Source organism: Sturnus vulgaris, chromosome 6, assembly GCF_052056855.1.
Source record: "Sturnus vulgaris isolate bStuVul1 chromosome 6, bStuVul1.hap1, whole genome shotgun sequence".
Lineage (NCBI taxonomy): Eukaryota > Metazoa > Chordata > Aves > Passeriformes > Sturnidae > Sturnus > Sturnus vulgaris.
The window spans coordinates 31,993,118-32,007,258 of NC_142248.1; the positions used below are offsets into that span (position 1 = coordinate 31,993,118).

Consider the following 14,141-nt stretch of genomic DNA (forward strand, 5'->3'; position numbering starts at 1 on the left):
TACTTATCTAAGGAAACTTTCAGTTCTAAACTCCTGTGTGAGTATATTGAAATAACACTGAGTAGAAACAAAATGTATTACAGTGATAGAATAAATACTGTGTCTGTGTCCTTATAATGTAACTTCTTGTACAGTGCTGTGAACAAAGCAGCACATTAGTAAAAATATAACCCTTGCTGGCAGTAGCTTTACAGGAACAAAATATTGTTCATTGTATCTGTTGAAAAAGAGCTAACATAACATAGTAAAATCAACATTTTTTTCTCTCTCCTTGTAGGGATGAGAGATGAAGGAAGAGGAGTAAAGGTCGTCTACTTCACATAAATTTACTTTGAATTTGGGATTTACCTGTTCTTAGTGTTTGCCTTTTGTACCTGTTCATTAAATCATCCAGACTTTCATGTTCCCTGAGGAAAAGCCCTATGGAATATGTTTGGTACTTGTTGTGCCCATATGTATTCTCAGTTTGATTCTGTATTCTTAAACCCATGAGGATGAACATGTCTCTGGAGAACAAATGGTCTCTTTATCAGGTCACTACTTGTTCCATCCACTAAACTGTAGGCTTATCTTATTTCTGTGGGGTTTATTTGGTTGGTGTGTTAGTGGGCTGGTTGGGGTTTTTGAGTTTTCTTGTAACCCATTTCACAACACTGCTCCACTGTCAACTACCTACCTGTGCTGACGTGGGTGGGGAGAAGAGGAGGTAAAGATCACATTGCTTCAGCTACCAGCAAAAACTGCCCCTTGGAAATAAAGCCAAAGCCACCTCCTGAAGTATCCTACTTCTCTTTCTCACTTAGAGAGGGGTACAAAAGCTTCAAAGTATCTACCTTAAGCACCTTAGTCAGGTGAAAGAGAAAAGGCTTGTACACTTACAGGTTGTTATATACAGATTTTTGTTGTGCTGATTGACCCTTCAGAATGTCCACTACTGCTGTGACTGCAGAGGGATACTTTGCTGAGGTTCCTGATGCACTGGTGATACCACAGTGGTGGCTCCCAGCAGTCCCAGGGCATTGTGTCTGAGCCAGGACTGCTGCTACAGATACTGAATTCAGTGAAATCTTCACAAAATCACAGGTTCATCTCTTCCTGCTTCCTAGCCACATGCTGCAGACATTGAACTGCATTTTCCTTCTGGTCTATATTTTCCTTACTTTCTCTTTTTGTAATGCAGAGTGTCAGTCTAAGAGGATGATTTCATTTGTTTTATTGTTTACAGATCTTGTTAATTTTTAACCTATTTGCCCCAGAGAGTCGTTCAGTGAGGTCCGGGTTTTGCAGCTTCTCAAGTCTCAGCTGTCAGGCACTGAAAAGTGCTTTTGTGGTATTATTGTGTGGCAAGCTGTTGGAGTAAACAAACATTTTGGAGATACTCTGTGTTTCTAATGGAAACAAAAGGTTTCTGTCTCTGTATTATTTTCTCCATTCAGCTGTCTTGTAGCTGGTACTGGATGCCTCTTTCCAGTGTGTATCTCATTTTGAACCAGATTCAAGTGTTCTTAATGATGAGACTTCTATTGTTTTATTTCTTTCATGTTGAAGGCATTATTCCTGAAAATGAATTTTACTCTTTGCTCAAGATGCATATCCCAAATATTTTTATTTCCTGCTCCAGAAAAAAAAGGCCATGGCTTTGGGCAGTCAGTCTGTGTAAAGGACAGTTTTGGCAGTTTTATTGTTCCCTACAGAATATGACCTCTCTGAAGTCTCTGAATTCCAGAATCTCCTCCTACAGTTGTGTTCTAGAGTCTAAGGAGTCACCCAGAAGTCCTTATCATTATGATGTATTGCATTTATCTTGTCTTCTTTGATGAATGCTAAGCAATAATGTTAAACCTTTCTTCCCTTCCCAGCAGGAGAGATTTTCATCTAGAGTTTAGTGTCTTCAAAATAAATCTGAAATAAAGTCATCCACAGAATGAGTGAATGGAGCATTGAGGAGCAAATATGGGGCCCAGTGGGGGTTTGAATCTTCCTTGTCATTATATCACCAAAAAGAATTATTGTAACCAGTGAAATTAATTCAAGACTTCTTTTCAACTTAAACCACCAGTTCAGAGTGGTGATTCATCTTTTAAATTCATCTTTTAGAGCAATAATTCACAGGTGACAGCAAATTCAGGATGAATTTAAAATTCTGGTTTGAGAAACTTGACCACTGTAGCAGAAAAGCTGAGTTCCAAATGGTGAAGTGCCCAAAATATGGGCTCCTCTCTCTGCCTGATTTTATTAATAAGATTGATATTCATTACCATGGATGTGCAATATATTAAACTAGACTTATTTGGGTAACTTTTCTCCTCCTTTACCTTCTTCTCTTTTTGAGCACCTTGTGGCTAACTGTGGCCAGTCTGGGATCTGCCATGAGCATTGCAGAGCTCTGAGAAGCACAGTGTAGGCACTGTGTGGAAATTAACCAGATTACCAAGCTCAGATGATGTATAAATGTTATCTTTTTATGTCCTTAAAAAAAAAAAATCCTTTAAAAAGCAACCAGATCCTTTTGGAAGATGAGAAACAAAAAATGTAACATTAGTTAATCTCATGAAAATTTCCCCTTCCTGTGGGTAAAACACAAACCCCTAAAACTGCATTCTAGAAGGAAAATGTGATAATATGAGATCATATGAGAAAATTCTTTTTGGAAACATTTGCACCAAAGTCCCTCAGAGGATTTCCTTGCTGCTTTGGTAGCTGGACACTTCCAGTGTGGAAGGAGGGAAAAATCTGGTTTTGCCCACGCCAGCTCCAGCCAGCCTGAGCCTATACCCAGAGCTAAACCTGGGCCCATTTTTAGGCTGGGTGTAAGATGTCCCCAGCTGGCACAGCTGTGCTGAGGGCCACAGTTCACTCTCTGCCTTCTGTAGGGTTGAACACATCAGGAAGGGGGAAGTGAGCCCCATGCACCTCTCAGGGATGAATGGGACATGGAGCTGAAGTGGAAAGGATGATAGAAAACTGCTTGGAAATCAAGAGGAGTTCTGAATTTTATGAACTTGATTTGTGAAATTACTCCCAGATTTTATTTTTTGTTCAAAAATGGGCTCCTTCCTGACAAGAAAATTATCTGTTTGAACTTTAAATTACTTTGTCATCAAATTAAAAATTAGATTTCTGGATTTAAAAATTTCATTTTAATTAAGTATTGCAGCCCTTTGGAATTTAAAGAAAGTGAAACTCTCTGAAGACAAACGGCAGACACAATATTTGAAATTTGATGACAATTTTTCTTGGATTTTATCCAATTATATTAAGAGGTCTTTGAGTTACAAAGCATTAAAAAGCACTACTGAGGCCAGAGACATGCTAGTGAAATATTGTTTCTGTCATGTGGAGCTCTGTACAGAATTGTGTGGGCTTAAATAAATGTATCTTGATAGTTTACCTTAAAACTCTCTGTCCTTTTCCTCAGTTCAGCTGAATCCTATGAAATAGATACGCAGCTTGAAGAAGTTCTTCACACCCCCACAAACGCTAAAAATGGCCCTGATACAACATGTATTTATGTAACAAAATCATCTGCATTAATATCTTCCTTTCCTTTCTGCAAGAAGCACAGGAGGGACCCAGGCTGGCACATTTTCATGCAGCCCCTTCTTGCATTTGGGGCAGCAGAGATGAGCTGTGTTTTCCCTTAAAAAAAAAAGGCCACAGAATAAACAGGAATTTGATGTGGCTATTAATAGGGTCGGCTGCAGCCCAAGCTTTTGGGTACTCTCCCCTCAAATATTCAGAATCCTGTTATGGATCAAAACTATGAAGTAACAAGAGTTTTGGTCACTGTTGTTATCCCCATCTTTCAAAATAAAGAGGGTATTAAAACCAGTATATTTCCTCCACTTTTCTGAAAAGGTAACAGACTGGCTGATGGGATCAAGTGCGATGTGTTGAGCTGTTAACTTCTTATTCACATCTGACAGAAAGAAGAGAGAAATGGCCCCACCTGGCAGCTGTTTGCTGCCCCATCTGTCACCATCACGGCCAGGTGGCTGTCTGCTCTCCAGATCACAGCTGAACCTCGGGCACCTGGGCAGGTGTGCAGCTTGAGGAGAGGGCTCGGATCTGTGGAAACAAAGCCAGGGGTTCTGTGTTGGCCTCCCAGGGCTGGCTGCCTGCCTGGGATGAAGGGAAGGAAGCCCTGCACTGTAGCTACAGCTGCTGCCAATAGGGTCAGAGAAAGTCTTGGTAACCCTGCTATGTTTAGCATCACCAAAATACCTGGGAAAATCAACAGCCAACAAGCCTCCTCATTTTCCATATGGAGACTTCTCCAGCTCTGCTGTTCCCATCTGGATACTGAGAGCTGAAAGTGTCAAAGCCCTTCCTCAGGCCACAGCTCACCAGGATGGCTCCCAGCAGCAAGCTGCCTCCTTGGAGGGGAGTGCTACTCCCACGGGGCTGTCCTGAACAATGACCTCCTAAGTCTGCTAAACCAGCGCTCACCACCCCAACCTCCTGCCTATCGTGGAAATGAATCCTGAGCAGCAGTGAAAGTCAAACCAATATTCTCAGCAGCAGCTGTAAACCGGATAAGCTCTCTGTCCTCCTTTCTCTCCCCCTGCCCCATCCCTCCCTTTGGTGTTAAAATGAAGGCAGAGACATGCTGAGAGAAGTAGTGCAGTGCTCTGTTTGCAGGATAATATGCAGACCACATGTATGTATTAAACACTGTACGGAGTTATAATTGAGCCAGGAGCATTTAAATGCAAGCCAAGGGGAATTTGCAATTCTGTGTGGGCAGATTTCAATTGTAAGGTTGGCAGCTCTGGTATCCTGTTCTCTAATACCATGAGATGAGAAAAAACAGGCTTTTCTTTCAGAGCAGTTGATTATTGAATCCTCACCAGCTGTTCACCCTAATCCAAGCTTTCTGTGCTCATTCCTTGTAAAAGAGGCATCCCTCATCTGTCCCTCCATCCGTCCATCTCCCCATTCTCATTTTCATGGGTCTTTTGTAAACTTTCAGAAAGGTGGTTAGCAGTTATCAGGCATCTAAAGCAACATAACCAACAGTACAGGCAAGGGTTATAAGTATTAACAAGAGAAGAGAGCACCCCCATAGCCATATATTGAAACTCAAATTAAATTTCACATCCATTGCAAGATGGAAAAAACAAATTTTTTAACAGTGACAACTGACTCTGTGCCCAGCAAACCGTGTGGGATCAGAGCTGGAGTGAGTCCTGAGCTGACATAGAGTGTGAGCTGTCCCTGCTGCCCCACTGCCAGCCCAGGGACCTGCAACCAGGCATATGGCAGCAGTAAAAGAAAAACTACTTTTTTTTTCTTTTTCATAATAAAGGGGGAGGAAGGGGTAGGATAAGAAGTGGGTTCCTTCTGGGTACTTCTCACCCAGCCTGCAATGTTATGTAAGGTTGGTACAGCTAATGCCTGCTTCACCATCAGCCTGGCTGCTTCATCCCCACTACACAATTATTTCATCAGTCTCTCCTACTAGACATCATAGTGCTATTGTGATTAGTCACATTTATTAGGAGAGCAGCTAAAATAAAATTAGCAAGAACAGGGGCCCAGTTGCACAAGGGACTGGGTGAACACAGGTCCAAGTAGTCTCTGCCCCAGAAAGATTCTAATCCCCTGAGGGAGGAGGTCTAGGGACAAGGGGGTGACACACAGGACCCAAAAGAGGGGTGTGAAAACTGCAGGAAAAATGCTGTTTCCATGAAGAGCTTTGGCAGGGGAGGGTGAGTCTAAGTCAGAATGAGTCAACTAGGAATAAAAGGCAGCAGGAGAAAGGACATTGTAGGGGAAAGTAGGGTGGAGGGAAAAGTAATACAGTAAGTGACAAGTTGAAGAACAGAGGTTGATGATGGGGAAAAAGACAAGTTTATACAAAAAGGCAACCAGCACAGCAAATCCTCCCTGTCTGCCTGTCCCCTGCCCATTTTTTCTGCTGCTGCTGCTGCTGCTACACATTTTTGCCCTGTGCCCAGTATTTCCCTGTCTGAAGGATGCCTCCTTCCCTGCTCACCGTGTCCTCCTGGGCTCAGAGGATTACCCCCCGCTCTGTGTATGGGCAGCCTTGAACATCCTTTCTGGAAATCTTGGCTGAATCACAGAGACTGTGTGTAATGCCAGACCCATGCAAACTGAAAAGCTGCATTAGCACCACAGATTGTATGTACAGATTTGGAAAATAGAGATACAGAATGTTCTGGGGCATGGTGGGGAAAGTGGACTGGATGACCTGAGAGAGGACAGACAGACAGGCATGTACAATTGCATTTCTGTATGTTATGGGCATAGGGATGGAAAAATGAGCTCTTGAACTGACTACTGGACTTTCGGGAGCTGGAGATGCCAAATGGTGTATGTCATTTATCTATCCATTTAAATCCGTGTATCAGGACAATTTATACATAAAACTTCATAAAGAATTGGCTTGGCAACTCATTAGATAACAGACCTTAATATAAAAGGAGGTCTGAATGTCGTTCTTGGATGAGTAGAGAGAGGAATAATAAAGTGCATATTTTTCCTTTGCAAATGGCATTGATGATACTTCAAGTGGGTTCCTGGATAATGCTCGAGTGTCCATATTTTCAACAGAACATTGAAAAAATGATGAAGTTTCAGAAAAGAGTTCAAAAAAGATTTTGAGAAAATAGGATTATAATTTGATATAATACTTCCCATTAAAAAACTTGGAATACTTAATCTGTTATGCTTATCAAAAAGAAAATTGAGAAGTGTCCTGATTATGGTGTGTGTAACTTCACAGTGAGAAAATTCCAGGTACTAAAGAACCCTTTAATTTAGTGGAGAAAAGCATAATAAGAAACAATAACTGTAAGATGAAGCTGATCAGAAAAATTTAAAAGAAAAACTAAAAATAATTATCTTTTTAACAGAAGGAATTATTTCTGAATCAAATTTTAGTTGACCTCTCTGTCAGATGACAAATAAAGTCCTTTCATAAAGGTTCAGTCAAACACAATATTTCTGATTTGCTGCAGATGATATTGGGTGAGAGTTGATGGTTTGTGTTATAATTTGGTGGTGTTTTGTTGCCTAGAATTCCATGAACAGCTTATGTATCCACCAGAGCTAAAAGCTTTGTATTCCACCCATTTTATCTGATTACATGCTTTGTTATCAGTTCATAGATAGAAAGCTGATGGATCTCTACACATTTGCAGAGCAGTTAGCCCAAATCCAGGAGATCCTTCCTTTCACATGGTGAATAACTATAATTAGAATTTAAAGTGCTTGCAGCCTCAGTTTCAGTCAAGACTAACCTCCAAGGGTGTTCTCTTGAGCTGACAACATCAGGAAGGCAGATACAAAGGTTATTTTAGTAGAGGGAAAAGTGGACAGAAGAGAAGTGTTTATTTGTCGAAGTGGAATATTCCTTAAATCTGCCACTCAGGAGGTACCTAAAATTGACACACAGTTCTTGGCAAGTACTGTCAGAGAGTGGCTGATGTAGTGCTGGGAACCACTTGGTGTAGAGTAGATGCTGTCTGGGCCCTTCTGGATTAACCAAGTATTACATGAAGTCTACAATCAGGACGGAATTCAGTAAGTCAGTTGCTTCAAGTCATATGGTCCCAAAACATCTGCTGCTGGGCAGTGCAGGTAAGCACCAGCAGGAGCTCTAATCCAAACCCTGCAAACGTGTTTGTTTGGCCCACCATGTCTCCCCACTGCTGAGGGTGCTCCCTGAAAAGTCTGATAAGAGAGCTGGTTGGCATGAACCTTGATGTCAACAACAAATAAGGGCAAATATGTCCCAAATTTAGAGCCAGCAAGTGTAATAGACACAATACTTCATAAGAGTGCTGAAAATGAGCCACAGTTGCCAGGCTGCTTGTCTTACTTCTACCACTCCATGAGTACTGTCAAAAAACTGGGAAAGAACATCCCAGTCAAACAAAAGCCTGGTACAAAGCCTGCCCAAATGTGAATCAATGCAGAGCCCTCAAGTGCCCATCGCCTAGTCCCACTTTTGGCAAATTTACCCCATGATGAATCAGGACTAAAGTTGTCACATCTCACAAGCCTGTCTTTCTGAGCACAGCCTGCTTGCTCCTTTCTCACGCCTTCAAAAGCAGAGCTGGCCCATTTTGTACACAGCTGCCACAGTTTGATTTGCTTTGTGTTTACGCCTTAAGCTTTGCCTCTCTGTTTCCATGTCCACAGCCCCAGTCTATTTTATGTCATCCTATCTGCAATGCCTGGAAGACAAACATCCCCTTCGGTCATGCGTGAGGGCACCAGGGCTGCAGGGACACAGAAGAATCACACTGCATTTCTCTGACTGGCTCTGGGTGGTGGTGTGGGGTGATGGAGCGTCCTTGTGCTTGCCAGTCTGGCTATTCCCATCCAGCACCCCGTCAGGTGCAGCTGGGCCATGGATCCCAGGGTACCAAACTCTGGCAGCTCTTGCGCTGCCTCCTGTCCATCATCCGGGGAAGGTGCTGATGCAGCATGGCAGAGGACAGACAGCCTGACAGACACAGAGTGGCACCTGGCCCTGGCACCCTGCAGCTCACAGATCTGTCCACAGGCATCACAGGTTTGGATGGCAGCCTGGAGCTGTGGTGCACACTCTGTGGTAGCGTGGGTGTAATTCAGGAGCAGCAGTTCTGAGGTGGGTGATGCAGCACTGGTGCGGAGTGACGGGATGGGGGCTGTGCTTTGGTTCCAGAGAGGGAGGGAGGGAGCTCTAAGGTAACCACAGAAACATGGTATCCTTGGATATTAGCAATCCTGACCTACTTCTGGGTATTCACTCACTGCTGTTGACAAAAGAGGAGTAAGACGGAGGGCTTAAAGCTCTGAGGGAAAAAAAAGGATCTTTCCATAATTTTCTAGGATCAAGACTGTTCATGATAATATTCAGCTAATTAAAATCTCTAAGTTTTATTCCCTTGCACAACATACTTTTTTTATTCCTGCTTTATACACTATAGAAAGCATTTTAATAATGTATTACTGAAATATAATCGACTGAGATGTATTGTTATGTATAGGGTATAGATGAGACTGACTGATGGGCGTGCCATTATGCATGTATAACCTAGTTGTCAGTGGTGTTAATCTGGCTCTGCATTTGATTTAGATCAGTGTGAAACCCTTTTCCACAGTTGCAGGGCTACTGGTGATCCTGATGCAGCTCTCCACTTATATCAGTAAAATCACACTGTTGTAACTGCAGGACAAAACAGGCCTTGGACTTCAGTGAGATATGGAAAATTTATACCAGTAAGTAAGGAGCAACCCAGTCTGTCTATTTTATACCAGATTAAGTACCTATTTCAGACCAAAAAACAAATGACAAGGAAAACAACTGTGGGATTCGCACATTCCTAAACTATCAAGGGGAGGGCATTTTTGATAAACAAAACCAGTTGGGAAGACAAGAGTGCTGTCTGGTGTTGAGCTCTAGGTATCCATTGCAAAGCATGGAAAATACATAGTTTGGGCTTCAGCTGAACCCCATTGAAGCTTTCATTTCAGTGGACCATGGACCACTGTCTTGCAAAAATCTGTACCTAGTGTGCTAATAAAGACTGAAATTGAGGTTTAAGGCCATAACTTTAGCTTCTACTCTTTTTTATTTTTACAGCTCTGTGGCAAAAAAAAACAAATCAGGGCTTGTCAAGGTGTTTTTAATATTTTTCTCAGCTGCAATTCCTTCCTGCATATACAATCTCAAACATTTAGACTATGCTGGCAAAATGAACCAAAAAGAGTCTGAAAGAACATGGTAGCAAAAGTGGAGCTTTCCAACATGACTTTTTATTAACTGCTAAATGAAAACCAGATTAGGTAGTGATGCTAACATAATGATGCCTGAATTCTGTTCCATTATTGGGTATATGCAGAGCTGCCTTCTCTACAAATTGAAATGTTCAGGTATTTATATATCTTCTGCAAAAGTTGCATCTCGACAGCATGGTACTGACTAAAGACATGGCTTGAAGAAATCCCATGTAGCCCTTCCTCTACACCAGGCCTTGTTCAAGTCCTGTTGTTCTTTCTCAGAGCTGTAAATTATGTGCTCAGATTCTCCAATTCCCACTTTATTGGTGGAAAACTTGTATTAGATGGAGGTTAAATAATCTACTGAATGCCTCTCAGTGATTATTTTAGCAGGATTGAGTGGAAATTCATTAATTCCCAGTCTGTAGGTGCAAGGCCAAACCCTTGCCTTTGTAGGCATTGATCCAAATATTTTCATTATTTCTTTCATCTGTTCAAGAAGGAATCATAGCTAGTTTCTGCTGATAATTCAGGCATTGTCTCATGTAGAATAGCTTTGATCAGACTTAGACTGTCTGGACTGAAATCTTGGCTCCACTGAGGTCAGAAAGAGTCTCACCATTGACATCAATGAGTTATGATAAATGGTACTAAATCTCTGCCAGTTGCTCTGGCTGGTAGCCTTGTCCATTCTACATGGTAAAGCCTCACACACAGAGCACCATCTGACAGTAAACATTGAGTGAACTTTTGGTGGGAACAATAGCAAATTTGGAGAATGCACTGTACCCTGCCTGTGCCTGTGCCTGTCTCCCTTTATCCCCCACTGTCAGCATGTACATCCTGGGAAGGGTGTTAAACAGGCGAATATGAAGGGGGAAGGAATGTGTTGGTGAGCTCTGGATAATGCTGAGCAAAATGTGCAGTTTTGCAGTGCTGTCTAATGCCTATGTCCTCAGGGAAGCAGACTTTCTTATTTGAAAAGGGCTTGTGCAGCAGGTTCATGAAAGATTTTTCAGAAAAAGCCTGTCTCAACAACCTATTAGTAACACAGCCTTATGAAAGACTCAGGTACATTTCTAAAGAGGGCAGCTTAATTTATTGTGCTTAGACTGTGGGATCTGAAACTTTATTTTTTGAAAGGAGACTTTTTTTTCCCTGCTGTACTCCAACTTTGGTGCTTTTCAATTAAAAATACATGACACAGGTTGACTTTTTGGTCAGATTTCTGAATCAGCCCCTGCACCATACTGTAGTGTCTCTGCTAGTAGGGTCTTATTCATTGAATAGTATTTCCCACAAGCCTGCAAATTTCCTTATTCATTTAGATAGCTACTTAGTCTTTCTTTACTCCAAAGTTGAACTTAAAGGAAATGTAATTTCCATAACAAGTCACTCAGAGCCTACTGTGTGTCAAATGGAAAAACCTGCCATATTTTATACTTTCTAGCTGACAAGTAGAAAGAAATATGTTGAAAGGGACATACCCGGTTATAAAGGGGGACTGACAGTGTTTTAATCTTTTATTTTAATTTAGAAAAATGTCCTTACAACAAACTTGGATTTTTAAACATAAAATATTCTGAAATATTAGATTGTGCTATCTAGACTTCATTCTCAACAACAGGCAGGATCACAAGGCAAATGGTTTGTAGGAAGAAGCTCCAAAAAAGATGCTAATAAGGCTCTAAATAAGTTTCTAAATAACCTCTAAAACTAATAAGAAATCAATGATGGAGTGGAAACCCAGGAGACTTGTTCTTGCATACCATACATGAGCAATTCCATTGACCTAAGTAAAACACTGTAATACTACATCCTCTAATTCTTACTCATCTTCTTGAAGCTGAAGATGTGCTTTGCTGTATGGGATTCGCAGTGGAAAATGGCCTGAAAGACTGAGCTGTAGGTGGAGTCTGAACTTACAGTGACCATCAAATACCCAAAGCTGTAAGGAACATTTGGGCAGCAGTAAAGCCTTATAAGCTATGAAATGCACAACAGAGGTCATGACCACCTAAGGATATTAAATATCCAATGCAGTTTTATCAGTCTAGAAATTGGGTTTGGTGTACAGGTCACATTTCGAAGTGGTAATAATCTACTTACCTAATAATCCACCTCCACTGCTATATTCTGTCCCAAACCACATCATGACATTCTCATCATTGACAAAAAAGCTCCTGCTCTTCAGCATAGAAATTACACTCTCACAGTGGGCAGATATACCAGTGTCCTGCAGACAACGTGACAAAGAAATATTTGTGGTGAACAGAAACATGTAAATACAACCTTTTCTTTGAAGAAGGTATGGTCTTCTGGGGCTTGACCCCATCCATGGCCCCCCAGGGGCTGGAAGTTCTGAGATCAAGCAGCACCAAGGACTGACAAGTTTGTTGGTGGCCTGCGTTGGCAGCAGCCATTTCTTCCTGGTGTCTCCATGGGAAAAAAAGCCCTATATTTGCAGCTTTTTGCCAGTGACAGGATTAGTGGGAACACTGGGTATCCCACAGAGAAAAATCCAAGAATAACATTAATAATGTAATCCTTACGAGTCCCAGTGCCTGCCAGTCTTTCAGAAGCAGTGGAAAGGACACGATACGTCCTGCAGCTAACACAGCAACTTCAAAGTGCATGGCAGCGTAACCACAGTGCCACTAAGTGATAGAAATACTTCTCTTAGCACTCCATGCTAGGCTCCCTGTTGATATGAGTTGTTCATGAGAGATCCAGGCTAAACTTATCCATAGAGAGAAGGAACACAAACGGTTAGGATGTTTTAGATAGAAGGTATATGAGCTCTATAAGCTCCCAGTTACTAATTATCCCATATTTCTTGAAGGTACCATTTTCTTTTCTGAGCCAATCTCTGTATTTTAACTTACACATTTGCCCACCAGGGAAATTTGTAAGTTAATTTACTTTTTTAAATACAAACTTAAATGGGAATGATGAGGTTTATTCTCACCAGCATGATGCAAAATTTTGTAGGATCTTTTGTGCCATATTCCCACCTGCACTACACAAGGACAGTACACATATTAGCACAGAGCCCAGCATGACATGTCACCACACTGAGAAGTGCACACCATGAAGGGAGAAGAGCACTGTGCCTGCATAATGCCCCTTAGCAGGGACAGCCATCAGTAAAAGGGCCTTAGAGCCAAACACAGACCTCAGGCAGGACATAATTAAAAGAAAAAGATGTTATAGAACTGCCTGCAACAGGATCAAAGTCATAGTGGAAATCCTGTAGTCAGAGGATCTGGCTACACATGGCTCCATGCTGGCCTGGGGAGACTTCTTCCCTCAGAGCAGCTCAGCAAAGCAGAGGCTGTTTCTGCCATTTATTACAGTGCTCAATGACAACACTACAGAAATGCATTATGCAAGCAGGATGACTAAGAATGCTGGCTGTGCCAGGCAGCTATAGAGATTTGGAGTGTCCATGATTGCTCTTCTGTAGCAAGATACAGGTTTGTGTTGCCTAGAAATGGAAACCACCTCAAAGGACTGGCTGGGTAGAATGAGCCAGTAAGTGGCTGGTGATCATTGGGTGTTGCCTCCTCTTGTTAAAATTCCCTAGTTTCTAAATACCATGTTTGTGAAGAAGGTAGCTTACCTTTTCCTTCAGTATGTCCTTATACAATGACAAGTGCAGTACATCTGGCATAGGACTACCTGATTATTTCTAAAAGGAAAGGCAAAGGGTTAGCATTCAAAAAGACCATTACTGCACTGTTGATCTCAGCAGAGGAGTGAATTTGAATAGGAAAGGAGCATTACTACAGCAACACATAATGTAAGCTTCCAGATGCTCCAAGAAGCTGCATTTTCTTTATCCTGAAACAGATTTTGTGGAAAGTTAGTCGTGAGGACTCTACGTCTGCTTTACCTGCTGGTGACAGAGAACAGCAACTGGAAGCATTTGCAGATTATTACATCTTGCAAGCCTGGTTTTGCACAGCTTAGGACTCTATATACTTTTTTGCACAGACTACTCTACACTATTGATTAAAACACTAACTTGGATGCTCAAAATGCTCCTGGCCAGCTATGAAGCTGGGTGACCTTGGATATGTTACTTTACCACTATATATTACTAAAAGACATCTTTCCCTTATAAGGTTTTCTTTGAATAAGAATATGAAAGATTGCAAACTACTCAGTGTGGTACAGCAGACAATATACATTTAAGATAGATATTTTGTATTGATAGAGCATGGGTCTTAGATGAATTTGGTTTGCTTAATCATACAAACACTGAAGTAATCAGGGAGCTGATTAAAAGTGTTCTGCATAACTTTGTTGAGAATCCAGAAAGTTGTCCTAACTATAGCTGTTTTGGAGAGGATCTTGACAGAAAAGGACCTTGCAGTTCAGAACCAGACACTTTCTGTACGGCA

General features: G+C 41.6%; 1 long non-coding RNA gene across 1 annotated transcript; it reads right to left on the reverse strand.

Moving 5' to 3' along the window:
* Positions 1 to 3,055: 3,055 nt before the first annotated feature.
* LOC148223401 (uncharacterized) lies at positions 3,056 to 13,444 on the reverse strand. Its single transcript, XR_015804673.1, has 3 exons — positions 13,358 to 13,444; positions 11,845 to 11,971; positions 3,056 to 4,068 (listed from the first exon to the last, which is right to left on the reverse strand). It is a non-coding gene; the product is annotated as an uncharacterized LOC148223401 (long non-coding RNA).
* Positions 13,445 to 14,141: the final 697 nt, after the last annotated feature.